At 44.7% G+C, this 15,299-nt stretch overlaps 1 protein-coding gene across 1 annotated transcript in view; it reads right to left on the bottom strand.

Annotated features, from left to right (window-relative positions):
• SKAP2 (src kinase associated phosphoprotein 2) overlaps positions 1 to 15,299 on the bottom strand; it is a 317,931-nt gene that overhangs the window by 184,513 nt on the left and 118,119 nt on the right. The gene's annotated exons all lie outside the window — the stretch shown is intronic.

Raw genomic sequence — 15,299 nt, 5'->3', positions numbered from 1 at the left:
ATCCTTATCCGCTTCCTCTGATCCCGGACCTGTTTAACCAGGTTGTTGGGGCTAAAGTCTTTTCCAAATTAGACCTAAGAGGGGCATACAACCTGGTTAGGGTCAGAGAAGGAGACGAATGGAAGACGGCTTTCAATACCCCTGAGGGCCATTTTGAGAATTTCAGGTCTCTAGGATTGTGGATTCTCGTCTTGTCCGCGGTTCCCTCCAGTACCTCGTTCATTGGGAGGGTTATGGTCCTGAGGAGAGGATGTGGGTCCCAGTAACGGACATTAAGGCCTCTCGTCTCATCAGGGCTTTCCATAGGTCCCATCCTGAGAAGGTGGGCCCTGAGTGTCCGGAGTCCACTCCTAGAGGGAGGGGTACTGTCACAGCCAGACAGCTGAGAAGCGCTCACAGGAGCTTCTCAGATCCTCCTCCTTGAATTTCTTTGTTTTGGTTTAGTTTCTCATCTCGTTAGTCTATCTCAGCTGTCATGCAGTTAGACTGATCGCTACCCTTTAAGTTCCTCCCCATAATGCAGTAGTGTGCGGCTGATACAACTTCCTGGAGTGTGTGTGCATGCTGTTCCCAGTTCCCAATTCCCAGTTCCCAGTTCCCTGTTGTCAGTCGTCATTCGTCTGCAAGATAAGTGCTGTTTATGTATTTATGATTTTGTCTTTTCTGGATCCAGGTGACCCTGACTCCCTCCGTGTCAGTGTAGGGAGCCGGTGGTCGTGTCCCTTCACTATTGTAGGGTCTTCAGGTAATAGATAGCCGAGGTACGTGGATATGCGGCCATCCACCTTTGGGGTGTTCGCATAGGCTGAGCAGTGAGGGAGAGCGGGAGGTCTATTGCAGGGGTCTCCCTTTGTTCCTTAGTTGTGGATCCAGAGAGACATTGTTTATATGGTATTGTCTTGTTTCCTGTACACCATCCGTGACAGTTGGCCAGGCTTTGTGAGCAGCAGAGGACAGTAGTGGAATACCAGCTGCAACATGGTTGTTGCCTTTCCAGTCAGCTTCCACTCTTCACAAGCGACGAGTTGGCATGGATGTCTGACCTCTGTGAGGTTTTACGCAACTTTGAGGAATCAACACAGATGGTGAGCGGCGGTGCTGCTATTATCAGCGTAACCATCCCACTTCTGCGTCTACTGAAGCGATCGCTGCTCACAATAAAGGCGGACGCTTTGCATGTGGAAGAGGTGGAAATGGGGGAAGACAGTACACAGGGTGATAGCCAGACCACCCTCAGTTCGTCTTCTCAGCGCGAATTGGATGATGATGAGGAGGAGGAGCAGGAGACGGTAGTACCCATAGCAGGTTTATTCCATCTGTTCAGCGTGAATGGGCCGAAGAGGAGGAAGAGGATGAGGAGATTGAGTGTCATCCTCCTGATGAGGACAGCAAAGTCTTGTCTGTTGGGACTCTGGCACACTGACTTTATGTTATGCTGCCTTTCCCATGACCCTCACATTATACACATTTTGGCTAACACCGATTACTGGTTGTTCACCCTTCTCGACCCCCGCTACAAAGAGAACCTCTCATCTCTCATTCTTGTGGTGGAAAGGACTAGCAAAATGGTGCAATACCAGAAGGTCCTTGTGGATAAATTGCTCCAAAAATTTCCATCTGACAACGCTGGCGGCAGAGTACGTAGTTTCTTGGGCAACCAAAGAGGGGAGGCGAGGGGAACACACAGCAGTTCCAACAGAGGCAGGGCAACACTCTCCACAGCCTGGGACAGTTTCATGACACTCCGCCAGCACCCTCACCCTGATGCGTGACCTAGTGTCACAAGGAGGGAAAAGTTTTGGAAGATAGTGGAGTATGTTGCAGACCGTGTCAGCGTCCTCAGTGATCCCTCTGTGCCTTACAACTATTGGGTATTCAAGCTGGACACGTGGCACGAACTGGCGCTCTACGCCTTGGAGGTGGCATGCCCTACAGCCAGCGTTTTGTCAGAGCGGGTATTTAGTACTGCTGGGGGCATAATAACTGATAAGCGCATCCGACTGTCAACTGAAAATGCTGACAGGTTGACTCTTATCAAAATGAACAAGGCCTGGATTGCCCCTGACTTCTCTACTCCACCAGAGAAAAGCGGCTGAACATAAAGGCACTCTAAATGTGGCTTTTATGGTGTATTGAATACACTGTATTTCCATGCACCCCTTCCACCACAAAAAAGGGTATATGGTTCAATCTTCCTTTTTTTTTTTTTTGTCCTCCTCCTCCTCCATCATATCAATATGCTTATTAGGCTGCCCTCACCCCTAATGATTTAGAGGGTCAGCTCAACAGCAGACCCTCACCCCTGATGTTTTAGATGGTCAGATCAGCAGCAGACCCTCACCCCTAATGTTTTAGATGGTCAGATCAGCAGCAGACCCTCACCCCTAATGTTTTAGGTGGTCAGATCAGCAGCAGACCCTCACCTCTAATGTTTTAGAGCAGGGGTACTCAACTAGTTTTATTAAAGGTCCACATACCTGGGTCTGCAGTCAGGTGAAGGTCCGAGCTGAACGCCAACAGTAAAGATGCCATGCGATCATGTGATCCATGCGCGTGGGGCGCTCTAAAGTTATAGTGGAGCGCCCCGGGTAAGTCCCAGAATTAGTAATGGCCACATTAGTGGCCAGTAAGAATAATGCCCCCAGTAAGAATAATGTCCCCATTAGTGCCCCCAGTAAGAGTAATGCCCCCATTAGTGCCCCCCTTCTCTGCTTTTGCAAAAAAAATAATAATAATAATTAGCATTCACCTGGCTGCGGTGAACATTCGCTGCTGACTGCAAGCTCAGGACCGGTGCTCCAACGTGATGACGTCTTGTAGGTCCTGTCTTGAGCTTCTAGTCAGCAGGGAGTGTTCTCTACAGCGTGAGCAAATGGAGGTGGAGGTACCGTATTTTTATTTATTTTTTTACTAGCACAAGTAGCGGTGGAGGTAAAGGCTGTACTAATGGGCGTTCCATGATGGAAGCGCTCATTAGTAAGGGTACTTTCACACTTGCAGCAGGACGGATCCGACAGGCTGCTCACCCCGTCAGATCCATCTTGCCACTACTTCGCCATGCCGCTGCTCTGTGCCCATCGACTATAATGGGGATGGGGGCAGAGCTACGGTGCAGCACGGTGAGAGGCCGTCAGACTAAAAGTACTACATGTCCGACTTTTTCGTCTGGTGGCCTCACGCCGTGCACTGCCATGCTGCGCTGTAGCTCCACTCCCGCTATAGTCAATGGGGAGTGGCAGTCCGGCGAAATAGTGGAAAGACGGATCTGACAGGGTGAACAGCCTGTCGGATCCGTCCTGCCGCAAGTGTGAAAGTACCCTAACAGTCCTTACAGGAAAATTCTGGCACCGGCAAGGGAACTAAAATACCAGCCTTGCTGGTGAACTACTGGCCAGGTGGCAACCCAAGCCACAGAACAGACATATGATAGTTTTGTTCCGCATCCAATTCCCATTATTGGGGGATTGGATGCGGCCCCTTAAATACAATGGGGCCACAAGAGATGGAGACAGCACACTGTGTGCTGTCTGCATCTTTTTCCGATCCATTGAAACTAAGGGGTCCGCATCCAATGCCCCAATAATGGGAATTGGATGCGGAACAAAACTATCATGGGTTGATGGGGCTTAATCACTTTATTTAATCAGGTTACCTAAAGAAGATGGCCCAGGAGAGATGGGAACACGACACTGACTGGAGTCCTTTCCTGCAGTCAGTGACGTGTTCCCGCCTCTCTGTAGCCCTCTCCACGCCCCCCTTCCTTCCCAAATGTGACATTTATTTCATTGGTGGCAGTGGTGATGTCCCTCCCCTCTCCAGCAGCCCGTAAGTGTCCTTTGGAGCATGAAGTTCCCTTACATGTTGCCGCTGCTGCAGGGGAGGAGGGACCTGTGAGCGCACAGCGGGAGAAAGCGCTGGTGCCTGCATGTGGAGGGAGCCGTCTCTCACTGCGCCCCTGGGAAGGAGGAAGTGCGCCGTAAGCTCCTCCTCCTGTACGTACCAGAGTGTGCAGGAGAGGAGGAGCGCTACATGTGGAGGGAGCCCTGTCTCACTGTGCTCTAGGACAGGAGGAAGTGCGCCGGTAAGCTCCTCCTCCTGCACGGTACAGTGTGCAGGAGAGGAGGAGCGCTCTGAAGGATTGCCGGGGTCCGGACAACTGGCGGCTGCGGTCCATATTTGGACCGCGGTCCGCAAGTTGAGTACCCCTGTTTTAGAGGGTCATCAGCAGGCCCTCGCCCCTAATGTTTTAGAGGGTCAGCTCAGCAGCAGACCCTCACCCCTAATGTTTTAGATTGTCAGATCAGCAGCAGACCCTCACCCCTAATGTTTTAGATGGTCAGATCAGCAGCAGGCCCATGCTCCTAATGTTTTAGATGGTCAGATAAGCAGCAGGCCCATGCTCCTAATGTTTTTTAGAGGTTCACCAGCAGGCCCTTGCTCCTAATGTTTTAGATTGTCAGATCAGCAGCAGGCCCTCGCCCCTAATGTTTTAGATGGTCAGATCAGCAGCAGGCCCTCACCCCTAATGTTTTAGATGGTCAGATCAGCAGCAGGCCCTCGCCCCTAATGTTTTTTAGAGGTTCACCAGCAGGCCCTTGCTCCTAATGTTTTAGAGGGTAACCAGCAGTCCATCAATCATAATTTTTCAAGGCTGTGTATGATGCCCTCCTTTATGTGTAATAAAGGGTGTATTGTAGTGCTGGTTCCTTGTAATATTTGGCAGTCCTTTCCCTTAGTGCATAGGCTTTATGAGTGTAGAAGTCGCACTACCTGAACAATTGTACCACAATGTGAATGAGGCCCTCCTTTATGTGATGTACAGGTTGTATCGGAGTGCCTCTTCCTTGTAATTTTTAGCAGCACTTGCACTTTATATACATGTAAATATACAGGAAAGAATGTTTCCTAACAATTTTTCCTCTAAAATCGATTTTATCTTCGGTTTTGTGCGTATTATTGTCAGTCTGTAAAAGTGGCGTACTACTCGGACAACATCGTTCCCAGCAACGACCTGGGAGTCCAAGATGCATCCAGACATCCTCCCCATGCTGTTCCTGAACCATTTCAGTGGTGTTTTCATTAATTTCTGACCTTTTCCTATGAACCAGACACCCTTCCCTCTTCAGAGCAGGGGGTGCCTGGTTTAATGCTCTGGTTCTCCCATTGACTTCCATTGTGCACTTTGGTGCTCGATCAACACTAGCGGACACCAAAACGCTGACTGCAGCGTTTTGCTGTCCGCTTGATGAAACTGAGCCAAACATTTTCTCTGACACAATCTGGCACAATAGAAAACGGATTTGTCTCCCATTGACTTTCATGACGAATACGTCTTGGCTATGTTACAGATAATACAAACTGATCCGTTCATGACGGATGCATGCGGTTGTACTATTGTAATTGCAGATCCATGACGGATGCGCCAAAAACGCGAGTGTGAAAGTAGCCTAAGCTATTTTTCCTTTATACCAGTTTTTATAAATTTCCCCCCTTTATGTACCTGGTTTGGGTAAGGGTCCACACTTATTGCTTGATTGGTTATGGTTAGTTATGTTACTTATGGCTAAATACATGAGGGGGTTACTTATGTGTTGTTATGGGTTAATATATGCCTATTGACACTTCCAGTGACATACCGTGTGGTTATAGTGAGTCTACATACCTCAAGGACATGCGATTATTTTAATAGGGCTACGGCCTGACAGTCACCTATACAGTGAGCCACCTTCTGAGGGACCGTGGGTTCATATCCTGGACATTGATGTCATTCATGGTGTCACGGGGTTCCGAAGGTGCACTCGGTCCCCCATCGCCCGCAGACCTGTTGCTTAGCTTTGGGAATGAGGATCTGTGTTTGACCTCATTCCCAGGGCGGCTTTACTAGCTGGGTGGCTCCCTGCTCCTAAGTCTGCCTTGAGCGCCGAGCTGATCACTCGGTGCTCGACTGGTTGGTCTGTCGGTCATGTGACGCTGGCCACGTCACATGACCCTCACTCCCCACTATAAATACAGGCAGCCTGCTGGCTACAGGTTGCCTGTTAATTTCTAGGTTCCTGGCTATCTGTTGGACTGCTGAATACTTACCTGATCCTGTTCCTTGACCATCCTTTTGCCTGATCCTCCTGTACTGCGCATCCGTCCTGGTATTGTGACCTCGGCTCCCACCTGACTACTCTCTTAGGACTCCTCTTGTACTTCTCTGCTCTCCTGGTATTTGACCCCGGCTTCTCCTGACCATTCTTTGCTTAATCCTTTGTACTTTGTAGCTTTCCTGGTATTGACTCGGTCCGTTCACGTCCTGTTGTTCGTCTGTCTGTCATCCCTGCACTTATTCCAAGTTAGGGATTGCCGTCCAGTTGTCCCCTGTCATTAGGACTCGCGAGGCAAGTAGGCAGGGCCAGGGGTAAGGGTGGAGCGCAGTGGTCACTTCCCTCCCCCCCTGTGTGTGTGTGTACGTGATCGTTACACATGGCTTCTAGTTCACATATATAATATCATTTGCATTGATTTGATTGATTTGTAATGGATTAGGCTTTGATTTCTCACAATCCTCCGGTCCTGGGTCGGTTATGGAAACGGCCACATTTCTGATTATCACTTATTGCTTGACTAGGGTCATTGTCTAGATGCAGGAGCAGGTGGGGGACTACTCTGGCTTTTGTGGTGTTTTAGCATTCAGAATCTTTCTCTCCTGTTATTTCTATGAAAAGTATCAATTTAAGTAAAGGAAATGGCAGCATAGAACAGGGGGCAGTGGGAAACTATCCCATAAAAACCCCTTCCAACTTCACATAGGATGAGCCCCATAGTCCAGGGGTAGGCAACATCCGCCACTGCTACAAAACTACAACTCCCAGCATACATACTTGCTCTGCTCTTCTCAGAACTCCCATAGAAGTGAATAGAGCATGCTGGGAATTGTCACAACATCTGGAGTGCTGCAGGTTGCAGACCCCTGCCATAGTCATTCATTTCTAGCCGTCCTCTGAAACATTTTCTTTTGTACGTTGCAGATCTGGGTCAACATACATAGCGAGAAGATCTGGACATAATTGTAATATCTGCTAGCCTACAGATTCTATATGGTTTCAGGCGTCTGCCAGTCTAAATATTACTGCCCCCCAAGTTCTTCTTGGAGATATTATACTGCATGTACGTATGCTGTCCATGTCCTTTTAAAATGTCCAGACTCTATTTCCAAAGAAAGATATGTCCAAAACCAGTGACACGCTCTTTTCATAGTCATTTAGACCTGTTGGTCGATAGTTTAAATAGCTTTAGTTCTGTAAGGCTTCACAAGAGAACATAGTGTAATATGGACTATGGTGCAAACATACAAAATCGGTATGTGACGGTTTTCACCTAGCAGTAAGCAGATGCTTTGGATGTGCTGTTTCCCACAACACGCAATCCCAAGGGTCTGGAGAGAAGAATGGATTATTGGCCAAATTCGTAGACTCCCAGCCTGGATTGCCCTGTATGTTAACCCTCTCAGTGGAGAGCGAGCAGCTTCGCAGCACTTCTCTGTCATCTCAGAGCCCCTCAGTGAATGAGTATGTGACCAAGCACAGTGAACTTTACCAAGACAGGATCGTAGAAACATCTGTATCGTTTGCGAATATTTGCGTCATTTGCAGTATTTTTCCCACAAACCTGCAGCTCCATATCACTTCCCCTTAAATTATTTATATCATGTAGCTCTCTTTATATGGAAAACCTATTTTATGGTAATGTTTTTGCAATGGTCATAAAAGATGGAGAGGTTTGTTTCAATGGGGACAAACTTTGTTACAGTATAGGACATCAGATGTAAATCCTGATCCCCTAGATAACCCTGAAGATGTTACCAGAAGAGGAAAGCTGTTATTTTTGGCAGGCTGTACAGTGAAGGATGGAAGGAGTGGTAGTGGCTAGGATGGTGGTGGTAGTACTCACAGTGGCAATTTCCCTCTCTGGCACATCCTGGGACCGTGCAGTGACTGGAGGGCACTCTCGTTCTTCCCTCAGGAGAACACCTTGGTACTGGAGCACCTGCCTGGTGGTAGTAGTTGGGGTGTCCTTGATGGTGGATAGTTGGCAGGGTGCAAGCAGGGGTGCACCTCCAATGAGGCCAGGTGAGGCAATCGCCTCAGGCAGCACCAGATAGGGGCAAGAGGGGGGCAGCAGAAGGGCCATGGGCAATGAGCGCTTTCATTGTGGCAAAGGGGTTAGGTTAAGAAATTGGCATTGGGGGGCGCTGTTTCAGTTTTCGCCTCAGGCAGCAGAAAAGCTAGGTGCACCCCTGGGTGCAAGGCAGAAGGTCAGCTGCAGAGGCTGATGGATGGTGGAGTCAATAAACAGGGGCAATAAATTCTTTACTGAATTGAAGATGGGAGTAGTAGTACATACAGCTGTAAAGGGCACAGTTCCAAAAAATATCACAGTGTAGTCTTTCTCCCAATAACGTTGCATAGGCAGCAACAATAATGGAGGTTGTGGTACTCCCTGTCTCTCTCCCTCTCTCTATAAGGACATTTTGCAGTATCTCCAAGACAACCACATGCATGTGATTAGGTTCTTGTTAACCCTTTCTGCAATTCCAGGGTTGAGGGGTGCAGATCTTTAGACAGGGATAGACAGTATGTTTCAAAGTGTGGTAACTGCTCGAGGCAATAATCCTTTCCACAGCAGCAAAGTCTCTAATGCCATAAACGAGCAAATACCTTACTGTCTAAACCTTGCACTGCCTGTTATGTTCTGGACCTTCTAAAAGGTCTGGTATCTTTCCTTCAAGGGTACTCTGATAGAAGAGTTGTCCCTTTGGTAGCTTCAGTCTCTTCCTGTAGTTTTCCTCAGACTAGACTCCCTCAGACTAACTAACCAAGGGGCGGACCCAGTTTATCACCCTGGAAGCCTAAACAGTCTGCTAAATTGTTAACTCTTTGGTTATTTGTACATTGCTATTAGGTACACATAGAACACATAAATCACAACCTTTAACTCATTAACATTGCAGTAACTATTTTGACTTTAGGTAAGCCTTTGCAGTAGTCCTACTGGGGTACTGCACCTGTATTCTGGGAATGTAGTTCTCACACGGGGCAAGGGCCATCTGTGTCACTGTCCTGCTCTTTCATCAGAGTTATAACTCATTCATACAGAGAGCAATGTCAAAAATCACATTATATTAAACATTTCCTCATATTCAGGCCTCATTCACAGGACCATATCTATTTCTGCAAACTGCAAATTGTAGATCTGCAAAACATGGATACCGGCCACGTGCCTTCTGCATTTCACGAAATAGGACATCCTTCTCCATGATATAAATGCATATTCTTGTCCGCAAATGCAGGCAAGAATAGGACATGTTCTATCTTTTTTGCAGGGCCACGGAACAGTGTGCTGTCTGCATCTTTTGAAGCCCCATTTAAATGAATGGGTCCGCATCCAATCCGCAAAATTGCGGAACGGATGCAGACAGAAATATACGGTCATCTGACTGGGCCCTAAACACAAAGATGTATCTACAATGCATAGAAACCTTTGAAAAACATTTCCATAGAATATTCTGATTTTATGAACCTTAATGCTTACACTGTAACAGCCCATTTATTTAAATAGCATATGTCAGCAGGATCAACCCAGCATACTCTCTGGTAAGGTTGAACCTGCTGATTAAAATAATGGCAGTCTTGTGAAAATCGGTAGCAGCATTCCTGAGAAAAAAGGTGTTTATTATTGATGCAAGTCAGAGCTTCAGTGCACTGAGGGGTGGAGCCTAGCTTCTCTCTGCTCCTCTGCTTTCCAGTGCTGACCACGCCCCTCAGTGCACTGAGGCCCTCACTGGCATAAGCAATAAAAGTCTCTTTTCTTGGGAATACCACAATAAATTTTCACAAGACAGGTATCATTTTAATCAGCAGGATCCACTCTGCCAGACAGTATACCTGGATTAATAGGGTTGATCCTGCTGCCAAATGCTCTTTAACCCCTTAAGGACATAGAGCGTACCGCTAAGCCCTGTTTCCCGAGTCCTTAAGGACTCAGGGAGTACCGGTACGTCCTAACTTTAAATCGCGATTGCGGCGTGGCGGGGGTTAATCGCAACAGGATGTCCGCTGAAATCATTCAGCGGGCATCCTGTCACAACGCGGGGGGGGGGGTAGACCTGCGGTTTGCGGCTTTTACCTTATCAGGCGGGCAGCGGGCGGCGGTGCCATCGGGTCCCCATGCGGCTGTAGGGGGGACCCGATGGCATGGAAGGCAGCGTAATGTCTAAGGAAGTATAATATTTACAAATGATCCACTGGACCCAGGAGGTCAAGAGTATGGTTTCAATAGTCTGGGGACTATAGTTCCTGTTTCTGGCCTTTTCTCTAATTTTTATTAAAATATAACTTTTATTTCTCTTTAATTAAACAATATAGCCACAAAAAAAACATATACATTTAAAAACTCTATATGGAGGGCAATTAGTGGGGAGCTATAGGTTTGACACCCACTGCTTGTCTTGTGGGTAAGCTGAGATCTATATTATCTCCTGCAAGGAATTGCGTGGTGCTTGTCTGTAATGTCAGCCGACATCAGACACCTTGCAGCTATCGGTTTTGGGGTTATTGCCCTACCTAAAGTGCTTTATTTAACCAAGTGCAATGTTTTAACACTCGTAGCGGCTCCTACCGCCCACACTTATACCTATTAGCTACCCCTATAATAAAGTATCTATACGGCGTCTGCAGATCGCCGTTCCGTAATCATTCTTTTGCCCTGCCATACACATTTAAAAGCTATTGATGTAGCTCCCCCGACATGTTTCACCGCGAGATGCGGCTTCTTCAGGGGGGTAAGGAGCTACTAACAGATCTCAGCTTACCCACAAGACAAGCAGTGGGTGTTAAACCTATAGCTCCCCACTAATTGCCCCCCATATAGAGTTTTTAAATGTATATGTTTTTTTGTGGCTATATTGTTTAATTAAAGAGAAATAAAAGTTATATTTTAATAAAAATTAGAGAAAAGGCCAGAAACAGGAACTATAGTCCCCAGATTATTGAAACCATGTCTAAGGAAGGCATCGAGCTGCCTTCCGGTGACGAGCCTGTGAGATCCAGCCCCCTGGATCTCACAGGCCGGAAGCTGTATGAGTAATTCCAAAAGTATTGGAATGCATTGTAAAAGGGATTAGACCCCCAAAAGTTGAAGTCCCAAAGTGGGACAAAAAAATAAGTAAAATAAAAGTTGAAAAAATAAAGTTTTCCCCCCCAAAAAATTAAAAGTTTCAAGTAAAAATAAACAAAAACTTCATTTTCCCCAAATAAAGTTAAAAAAAATGGTAAAAAATAGGGAAAAAAAAAGTATACATATTAGGTATCGCCGCGTCCGTATCGACCTGCTCTATAAACATATCCCATGACCTAACCCCTCAGATGAACACCGTAAAAAATAAAAAATTAAAACTGTGCTAAATAAACAATTTTTTTGTCACCTTACATCACAAAAAGTACAACAGCAAGCGATCAAAAAGTCGTTTGCCCACCAAAATAGTACCAATCTAACCGTCACCTCATCCCGCAAAAATTTAGCCCCTACCTAAGACAATCGCCCCAAAAAATAAAAAAACTATGTCTCAAAATATGGAGACACTAAAACATCATTTTTTTTGTTTCAAAAATTATATTATTATGTAAAACTTACATAAATAAAAAAAAGTATACATATTAGGTATCGCCGCGTCCATATCGACCGGCTCTATAACAATATCACATGATCTAATCCCTCAGATGAACACCGTAAAAAATAAAAAATAAAAACTGTGCTAAATAAACCATTTTTTGTCACCTTACATGACAAAAAGTGTAATAGCAAGAGATCAAAAAGTCATATGCACCCCAAAATAGTGCCAATAAAACCTTCATCTCATCCCGCAAAAATCATACCCTACCCAAAGTAATCACCCAAAAACTGAAAAAATTATGTCTCTCAGACTATGGAAACACTAAAACATGTTTTCTTTTGCTTCAAAAATGAAATCATTGTGTAAAACTTACATAAATAAAAAAAAGTATACATATTAGGTATCGCCGCATCCGTGACAACCTGGTCTATAAAAATATCACATGATCTAACCTGTCAGATGAATTTTTAAAATAACAAAAAATAAAAACGGTGCCAAAACAGCTATTTCTTGTTGCCTTGCCTCACAAAAAGTGTAATATAGAGCAACCAAAAATCATATGTACCCTAAACTAGTACCAACAAAACTGCCACCCTATCCCGTAGTTTCTAAAATGGGGTCACTTTTTTGGAGTTTCTACTCTAGGGGTGCATCAGGGGGGCTTCAAATGGGACATGGTGTCAAAAAAACTGTCCAGCAAAATCTGCCTTCCAAAAACCGAATGGCATTCCTTTCCTTCTGCGCCCTGCCATGTGCCCGTACATCGGTTTACGACCACATATGGTGTGTTTTTGTAAACTACTGAATCAGAGCCATAAATTTTAAGCTTTGTTACTGGGAAAAATGGATTAAAATGGAAAATTTGCCAAAAAAATTTAATTCTGAAATTTCATCTCCATTTGCCAATAACTCTTGTGGAACACCTAAAGGGTTAACAACATTTGTAAAATCTGTTTTAAATACCTTGAGGGGTGTAGTTTCTTAGATGGGGTCACTTTTATGGAGTTTCTACTCTAGGGGTGCATCAGGGGGGCTTCAAATGGGACATGGTGTCAAAAAAAACATTCCAGCAAAACCTGCCTTCTAAAAACCGTATGGCATTCCTTTCCTTCTGCACCCTGCCGTGTGCCCGTACAGCGGTTTACGACCACATATGGGGTGTTTCTGTAAACTACAGAATCAGGGCCATAAATATTCAGTTTGGTTTGGCTGTTAACCCCTGCTTTGTAACTGGAAAAAATTATTAAAATGGAAAATCTGCCAAAAAAGTGAAATTTTGAAATTGTATCTCTATTTTCCATTAATTCTTGTGGAACACCTAAAGGGTTTACGACATTTGTAAAATCAGTTTTGAATACCTTGAGGGGTGTCATTTCTAGAATGGGATCATTTTTGGGTGGTTTTTATTATGTAAGCCTCGCAAAGTGACTTCAGACCTGAACTGGTCCCTAAAAATTGGGTTTTTGAAAATTTCTGAAAAATTTCGAGATTTGCTTCTAAACTTCTAAGTCTTGTAACATCCCCAAAAAATGTAATATCATTCCCAAAATGATCCAAACATGAAGTAGACATATGGGGAATGTAAAGTAATAACTATTTTTGGAGGTATTACTATGTATTATAAAAGTAGAGAAATTGAAACTTGGAAATTTGCAATTTTTTACAAATGTTTGGTAAATTTGGTATTTTTTTATAAATAAAAATGATTTTTTTTTACTTCATTTTACCAGTGTCATGAAGTACAATATGTGACGAAAAAAACAGAATGGCCTAGATAAGTCAAAGCGTTTTAAAGTTATCAGCACTTAAAGTGACACTGGTCAGATTTGCAAAAAATGGCCAAGTCCTTAAGGTGAAATAGGGCTCAGTCCTTAAGGGGTTAAATAGATTAAATCATTTTCATTAACCCTGGGCTGGTGCTGCAGAGGCAGGGGTGGACTGGGAACTAAAAGTGGCCCTGGAAATAAAGGTAAAAGTGGCCCCATGTTGCAGGCGGCTCCAAATTGACAGAAGGTGGGGCAACATAATTAGTCAGGGATTCCAAACGTTGGCAGGGCCAGCAATACCATAGTGCAGAGCAATATACTGCCCCAACTGAACCAAATGCCACAGTGCAGCACAAAATACTGTCACTTGCGCCACAGTATTCAACTGTATCGCTGTCCTGAGGACGTTGATACAGATGAATTGAAGATGGCACCAGGGGCTGCTGGCCAGGCTTAGGTGGCCCTCCTAGGCATCGGCCCACCAGGAAATTTCCCTGTAAGGTCTATGGCCAATCCGCCTTTGTGCAGAGGAATTGACCATTGATGGATGCCCTGCTGAGGTTTCCAGCAGTGAGACACCATGCCACCTTAGCTTCTTATCATGGGACCCTTCTAATAGAAAGGGGTTGTCTAAGGGCACAACCTTTTTAGTATAGCTCCCAGGAGTTCTTGTTCTCAAATATATCGGCTAACAATGCTTTAGAGATCTTTCAAGTAGTTGTCACCACCGTATGATCTAAACCCATATATTGCCTACACTGTACCTTACTGTACATCTAAAACCAGAATGAACCATCGAAACCACAATGTAAAAAGCAGCAGACACTAAATGAATGAACATTAATGAGAACTGCTGAGCATATTGTGACCATAGACCTGAATCCTCCGCTATCATTGAATCAGTAATGAAGCAATATTGGGCAATTAATAACCCCCTAATGGCTGAGTCCATTGCTGTTAGGAACACAGTGCTTAACGGGAACAGAAACTCATGGATGAGGGAATCATGAAGATACACTGAGTTTATTAGGATTAATGTGCATATACTGTAGATAACTTATCATAAAGACACAATTATAGAGCATATAAATATATATGCTCCATACATATGGTGCTATTCCAGCAAAAGTGGCCGTAGTAACATCATAGCAATATATTAGAGCAGGACCACTCAAATCTCATATGCTAAAGAGGTGAACATCCCTCGACCACTGTGCACAGGATGCAATAAAGATCTGAGATGTGTATAACTTGTTCTGTGCAGTGATCCTCACACTTATTGAATATTTCTTAATCTAAAATGTCACTGCACACTACCTTCCCTGGGCATGACCCGCCACAGATAGCCTCCCAGATGAATCATACTGCTAGCCAAGCCAGACATATGCTGCTCACGGGTCACAACCTTCATACACTGTGGACATAAGATATCTTGTAATTGTGCTAGGCCCTGAGGTTACTATTAAAGCGTCTGCAGCACTCAAGCATTTCCTAACGCAAGCAAAACTCATGGAGAAACATGGAACACACAGCACATACCTCTGTATGTCACTGCTACTTATGCAGACATCATTTTCAGGGTTCATGCCAGTGGTCTCAAATTGCCATTTTTTTTTTCCTGTTCTCTCTTTATATAAGTTATTGTAAGATCAAAAGATCCAATTTTGAGGTACAAGTATTTTTATTTCTAATATAGCATAGGCTGCATTAAAAAATTATCATCCTAATAAATACTTTAAAACCATGTGAGTGGTGCTTAAAGTGTAAATTTTTATATCTTACTATTTAATATCTTACTATATCTTCATAGCGATCAGTTAGTTTCCTGATACCGAGCCCCAAATCCCCAGATTTAAAATACTGGACAACATTCCAGC

This window comes from Bufo bufo, chromosome 5 (genome assembly GCF_905171765.1).
Source record: "Bufo bufo chromosome 5, aBufBuf1.1, whole genome shotgun sequence".
Taxonomy (NCBI): Eukaryota; Metazoa; Chordata; class Amphibia; order Anura; family Bufonidae; genus Bufo; species Bufo bufo.
This window is presented reverse-complemented; position numbering and strand designations above follow the sequence as displayed.